The sequence below is a fragment of the Montipora foliosa genome, chromosome 7 (assembly GCF_036669935.1).
Source record: "Montipora foliosa isolate CH-2021 chromosome 7, ASM3666993v2, whole genome shotgun sequence".
NCBI classification, from domain to species: domain Eukaryota; kingdom Metazoa; phylum Cnidaria; class Anthozoa; order Scleractinia; family Acroporidae; genus Montipora; species Montipora foliosa.
In genome coordinates this window covers 39,512,946-39,520,445 of record NC_090875.1, presented here as the reverse complement: position 1 = coordinate 39,520,445, position 7,500 = coordinate 39,512,946, and positions in this window count along the sequence as shown.

The following is a 7,500-nucleotide window of genomic DNA, read 5'->3' as shown; positions in this document are numbered from 1 at the left end:
CAGCTTTTTCCGCTTGCTCTGTCCAACGCATCCTCGGAGACCCAGGAGCCAGTCAGTCGAGACGCGACGAGAATCGGGACTGGCGTAAAGTTTTCAAGTTACGCCAGTACCGATTCTCGTCTCGTCTCGACTGACTGCCCCTGGGTCTCCGAGAATGTGTCCTACGCGTTTCACCGCTGCTGCTCCATTTACTCACTGAGGCAAGCTGAGGCAAAGCAAAGGATTTTTATTGACGTACTATAGTTGTAACAAGACACTCGTTAAGCGTTTATTCGGAATACCATGTTGCGCAGAAGTTGGGTGATACATTTTGTTCCAAGCAACCTGCAAGGATTGACTAGGCTAGAAAGAAGTAAATGCTTCTGCAGCCTGTTAAAGTCTGGATTGTTCATTCATAACAACGGATAACATCTCGTTGAACACCTCTTGGTGTTTACAAATACATGCAATACATATGGGTGACTTACAATCGTAGACATTTAAAATACAAGTATAAGACATTCAATTACAAGTATGAGACATTAAGAGAGAGACATTATAAGGACGTTGAAGTTAACTTTTATTTAGTTATGGAATTTTTTATGTAGAAGCTTTGTATTTATAGAAATTTTAAAGCATTTTAAACAACATAGTTTTTAAATTAGTTTCGATAGTCTTAGATTTTATAATGGAGGTTTTTATTTTCTTTTTTAAGTTGATTGTTGGTAGTTTGAGGTCCATAGGCTACGTCTATTCGACCTATGGTTCCCTATTGTGAATAAGTGCATTCAGAAGTGTAATAAACTGCCATATAATAATAATAATAATAACAACAACAACAACAGTAACATAATTATACACATTGATTTTGAGAATTTTAAGAATCTGTCCAGTTATTAAATTGGAGAATGACCTCTGATCGAGTTTAAGTGACCAGGTTGAGCATTTTAGACCATTTTAGCTTGTTGATCTATATAAGTTTTTAGAGTTTAGTTTGTTGATGTATATAATAAGTTCAGTTATAGGTTTTAGAGTTGTTTTATTGTTTAAAGAGATTACCAGTGTTTCATCACGTTACCTAACGCCCAATCACCGTGATGATTGGCAGGTATTCGTGCGTTATAAACGGCCATAATGATAATAATAATAATAACCGTGAGTCTTCTACCACTGGGCCTAATTGGGAACAGTGTGCATATAATTCAATAATACTAATTTTCAAGTTTGTTTTTTTATTCTCATCATATCGTTGTATTTAACTTCTTATCTCCTGCCCACGGACGTTTTGAATTCCCAATTTCCTTATTTTTAATCGAAAATCAAATTTAATTGGTGTTTAATTAACATGGACTACTACTGACTCTGCAGTAGTTGAGGCTAATAGTATTGAGTATTATGACGCCTTCAAGAAACTTTAACAATTAGACAATTAGAATTAACTAGGTTCGTAATTGCATTTGATCGAGTAGGCTTGTAAATCTAGAAAATGAGTCTAAATGTATCTATATGTATCTACAATTATTTGTGTCGTAAATTTGTGGAAATTTTCTAAATGCTCTCCATTTCCTTGCGAAGAAGCGTTGACCGAACTCCAATAGAACTCGCGGTATCACTGCGCGCTTCACTCGCATGCTATTCTACATTTAAGCATAGCTAGCCATTCTACAAGGAAACCTTTCCATTGAGTTTAACTGTGGCTCGCGACAAAGTGTTCTTTTAACGCATTTTGAATTACTGTCAGCGACGTCCACATATGCAAACAGTGGGATCTTTAGAGAATGAAAGATCATCTAGAATATATTTCCATGAAAAATAATAAGTTTCTACTAACCTTTTTCTCTTAAATCCAGGTGGTACAGCAGCGCCTGCCCCTCGCGAAACTTAGAGCACCCAGTCTGACACAGTCCGCCAGCCAGCAGCTGATAATAGACCTCTTTAGCTTGTACATTTTGTTTTCTCATTTCAGACCACGTGATGTTACTCTAGGGAAAACTTTCTTTCAAATGTCGTCCTATGTACGTGAATATGTACGCATAACTTATGAAAAGACAAAAGGAAAATTCCCTTGAGAACATCACGTGGTCTGAAGTGGGAAAACAAAACGTACAAGCTAAAGAGGTCTATTGAATCGCATTATCTACGAATCATGCAGAAAGGGACCAATAGGAAAATTCATTGTAAACGCAAGACGCTTAACTTTCGGAATTAAATGATAGCGGGTTAACAAAATGTTTACCGGATCAATTGCATCCTCCATGATTAGTAGATAAGTCTTAGATAATGCGATTCAACTACCAGCTGCTGGCTGGCGGACTGTGTCAGACTGGGTGCTAAATGACGGACCCAGCCTCGAGATGGAGTGACAGCCATTGTATCTCCCAACTAATAATAACTCGGGAATTTTTCCAAGTTAAATATTACAAAAAGGCTGACCCGTTTTCCCGAAAGGAACGTCTGTTCCCGATTTGTCCTCGTCAGAAACTGGGCGCCTTGTCTTTTTTGAAATAGCTTGTTCAAAATTCCGTGGCACTCTCTTGTGGGAAAGTATCGCATTTACTTTGGGGTTGAAGTTAAAACAGAAAACATGTACAAGCAAAACCAATGTTTATATTTCGGATTAGAAGTTTAAAAATGTTAAGTTATTACTTCCATAAATTATAGAAAAAATGGGGATGGCTTAAGCTAATTAGCTTAAAAATCCAAGCATCGTTTTCCTTCACAAAATGTGTTTGACTACGGCAAAATCGCACAAGAACATCAGCAGCAGCGGGTGAGTCCTTCACAAAACGTGTGTAGCTATCTAAAACGCACTACAACATACGTTCCCGGAAATATCTGCCATTCATTTTTCCCATTTATTATCTCAATATAGTTGAACACATGCAGGGTGCCTTCGATTGGGAAATCCGGATTTAGATCTTAAAATCTGGATCCTCGGATTTCCAGTCGAACACACAGTCGCAGATCTCACTAATTGAAATCCTTCCTGACATGGATTTCCAATATGTGAAATATGTGACAAAATCCGTTTATCAGATTTTGTGGTCAACTGGAAATTCCAGATTTCCCAATCGAAAGCACCCATAGTTTTAACTCACTCCGTTCGCATCCCTCAAAAACTCTTGACCGTCCGTAAACCTCCTCTCCATTTTTTAATCAGTAACAGGAATGTTGCGAGTAACAGGAACTTGATCGATGTCAAGTTTAAAAATGTTTTCGTAAGTTATTACCTTCTTCATTATATATCCTGTCGTTAACTAAAGAAAAATGAAAACGGTGTAAGCCAATTAGCTTAAAAATCCAATCATCGCTTTGAATTCCTTCACATAATATGTGTGACTATGGCAAAATCGCACAACAATGTCATCATGGGTATCTAAAACGCACTATAACGTACTTTTCCTGAAATATCTGCCATTAATTTTTCCCATTTATATCTTTGACATCACCTTGAATCATGGCTCACAACAGGTTTCTGCCTCGTTATAGTTTTCCATAGTTTCTTACCACGCAGTTATAAATTTGCCACATTTAATTATCGACAGTACAATGATCTGATTGATACCAGGGGCCCGTTTTTCGAACAACTCTGGCAAGACACACAGGGTTCGAGAAACGGGCCCCTGTTCACAGTAAGTTTAGAATTTCGTCCATGTTAGTTTTTGATGGTTGTATCCGATAATTAAACGTGGCAAATTTAATTTATAACAGCGTGGTAAGAAACAAAATTCAGTCCTTCTGGAAAACTTAATGAAGCAGGAACCTGTTGTGAGCCATGATTTAAAAGCTATTTTGATAAAAATTAGACCTCTTCAAATTAATTCTCTATCCAGACCATTCCACCCTCCATGCCATTGCTTACTTTTTTTCCGGGATCATTTGCGGACCAATGTGGGGATCATTTGCTGTACAGTTTTGGGATCGTTTGCGGTCCTGGGATCATTTGCAGACCCGTACAGATCACTCGGTACAGACCAGTAACGCCATAGATTTCTAAAGAACTCACGGTTTTTGCAAACAATCATTATGGCATCCGTCTAATCTTCGCTGGTGTACTTGACTTAGGGGCTGTTTACATCACTAGGAAGATTCTAGAAGGCGAAACTACTTTTCGTTTGGTTTACAGGCAGAAATTTCTGTCTAGGTGGCAGTGGAAATGAAAGCAAGATGGCGGGCGAGAACAACAAACATGTAATTTGGGTCCATCTACTTTCCATGTTTGTTCCTAGTACCAGGAACTTCCGAGCGAAGGCAGTTTACATGGTGCTAGGATCTTCCTAGCGTTAGGATCTCCTAGCTCACAGCTAGGAAGATCCAGCTAGGCACTAGGAAAATCCTAGCACTAAGACCAAGTACGACCTCTTGCATGTAAACTGAGTACAGAAAACATATGGCGCTAGGATGATTCCGCCTTCTAGGATCTTCCTAGTGCTAGGATCTTCCTACCGCCATGTAAACAGCTCCTTACACTCTTTCTTTTTCATAAGGATATATTTTATAAGAATATCGAGATAATAATTTCGTGCGTTGAAAAATCTGTAAATACGATACAATGATCTGTTTTTACTTAACTGTATAAAATTATCCTTTCTATAAACGGCAAACTAGCCAACAAACGAAAGACTCACTCTTCAATGTTCAATGATGGGCGGTACATGTAATGTATTTTTGCAATACAAAATATGTAAAAGCAAAAGAGATGAACTAAACCGCAAATTTTTCGCGATACAGATCTGGACACCAAACACTTCTAATCGATACCCCAATACATCCCACAGTACTGTTAATAGACCTCTTTAGCTTGTACAATTTGTTTTCCCATTTCAGACCACGTGATGTTCTCAAGGGAATTTTCCTTTTGTTTTTTCATAAGTTATGCGTACATATTCACGTGCATAGGACGAAAATTTGAAAGAAAGTTTCCCCTAGAGTAACATCACGTGGTCTGAAATGGGAAAACAGAATGTACAAGCTAAAGAGGTCTACTAAACGGAAATTTCATAAGCTATAATTAAGAATATTACAAGAATATTTTCAGCCTAAAATCGGCATCCTGGGAATATTTTCAGCCTGGGCCGGAAAAAAAACAATATACTTACAAAAAAAAAGAATGTATTGGACATACACAAATAGCTACGAAGTTTTTTTTTTTTTTTTTTTTTTTTTGTTTTTGTTAAATTACACGGTCAATACGTCCCGTTGAAGGAACGACCAACGAGGCTCGAGAAGAACAAGGAAAACCACAAACCAAAAAAAAAACAAAAAAAATAAAAAAAAAAAAAAATCAAATAGGTGGGTTATGCAGTATGGGTGAATTAATTAGCGGAAAAAAAAAAAAAAAATGTGTCTCCACGCTCTACACGTGCCACTCTGCACGTGCATGCACGAATATAATACCTCTCCTCTTTTAACCAATTATATTCTGGCTTTGTGTTGTTGTTGTTGTGGGGTTGTTGTAGTCCGTCCGTCCCTTATAACGACGTTGACAAATACCGTAAATGAATCCAATGGATAACTTGAGGAGTAGTTATTTAATTTAGAAATCCAAGAGGGAGGGGCGTTTTAATAGATAGGAACCGTTTAAGACTCTTTCCGGTAAAAACGCTCATGAAAAAACTAAAATGCTTTCGACAAAACGTTTAAGAAGAGTTATATACATGTGAGGACAATCCAGTCCATCCATTGCTACGCGTAAGCCTTTTAGAGATGCAAAAACTCCTTATCTTACGGGGAACTTGGCATTGAAAGAAGGGCTGCATCGCCTTGCAAACCTGTAGGGTGTTAATCAAGGCAGAAAATTGAATATGAAAAAAAGTGACTAATTCTTACCCTATTTTGTTCCTAGTAGGTTGGAAATAATGTCACGGTGGGGAAGTGATTGGGAGTGGCATCCTAAACCAAGACTGAGCTGGCGTCTAAACATGCGGGGAGGTTTGGTATTAGATAAGAGAGGAGGTGTTCATTTGAGGGGGGATGGCCATTGGATCATTAACGGTAACCCAATTTGGAAGATACGTGGACGACGAGCCACAAGAAACGATGATTGTTTTTGCTTTAACTCCTGAGCTGAGGACACGCGATGATTCAACATTTTGCAACATTAAACCGATAAACCGTGCGTCATCACTTCTGGAAAACGATTAATTAGCACCTTTCAAACTAATGGCAACCATGGTAGATGGGAACCACTATTTCATCAGGGTACATAATTACAGTCAAAGGACTGTAGGTCTCTTCTGGAATTATCAGGTCCTTTAGAATTCATTACACGGACCACAACACCGGGAAAATCCGAGAATCCCTGCTCTTAGGGAAATAGAGAGCTTTTAGATTCTAGTACGAGAACGACTACGGAGGAAACGAGATTATTTTCTCATAAGACAACATTGAAGCGCGCGCAAAGCAGCGTCATTTTGGCGGGAAGAAAAAAACATAGATGCCGTCGTCATTTTTAGTACGAGGGTTGCAAAAAAATGTTTGTCGAATCCAAAACAAATCAACAACACGGTAGCAGCTTTGGCTTGTTTTTTGATGAGACAAAAAAAGGCTCAAGATACCGCAATAAGAATAACTGAGCAGCCTATACTGCAAACAAAGAGTAAGAGTAAGATTAAAGCGTACGGGTTATAAATTTCCTTAGAATTTTCGCTAAAAAACGGGCAGTCAAAACTCGTACTCGTACTTCGTACTCGTTCTCGTCCACGGCGTAGAATCTAAAGTCCCTAATTTAAGAAAACCGGCGACGGCTACGACTAAGGACATCGCCAACAAAACAGTACTATCGTTGGTTTTAAAAGAGCATAAATAATCGTGCTGCACGTTGCAGCACGGATTTTGGAGCAAGTATCTTAGCGGTCCTCTGCGAACGACCGACGCGAAATCGCACAAATCTGAGGTTTTGACGGCAAAATAAGTATGCAACAGAGGATCTTTCATTCTCTATTTTAGCTCTGAGACCGCTCGTACCAATTATTTTTAGGGATACTTCGCTCCACATTGTAGGACCGGGACGTGGACAGAGGCTGAATAATCGCGAAAGCCAAGTTCTATTTGTGGGCAGCCCCGTTCCACCTATATCTTCTGTGTTCATATACTATTCCATTAGAGTAGGGGATGTAGTCCCCGTGTTTTGGCTGTCCTGTTCTCTACAGCAGAAGTGGCCGGCTTGGCGGTGATGTATCCAAAAAGGCCTGTGGTGTATGAGGCCACTTCAGCAGAAACAGCATAAGTCAAAAAGGGACTTTGCCGAGTGCAGGAATACGTAGATGTAGGTGTAACTCCTCTTATCGTTTTCAAAGTTATTGTGCACAAAACAAATACAACGTTTCAACATACTAGAAAGTATCAATTTATTTGCTGTCTGCTAAAGCTTTTCACACTTGTCAGCGCGCGCAATTCGAACCTTGCCTGTCAGGAAAACGACTCTTTAAATTACCTGCTTCTAAAAAAAGAAGATCGATTTTAACTCTACTTAACGAAGAGTACTTTCATCCATAGGCGACTACAGTTAAGCTAGCAAAG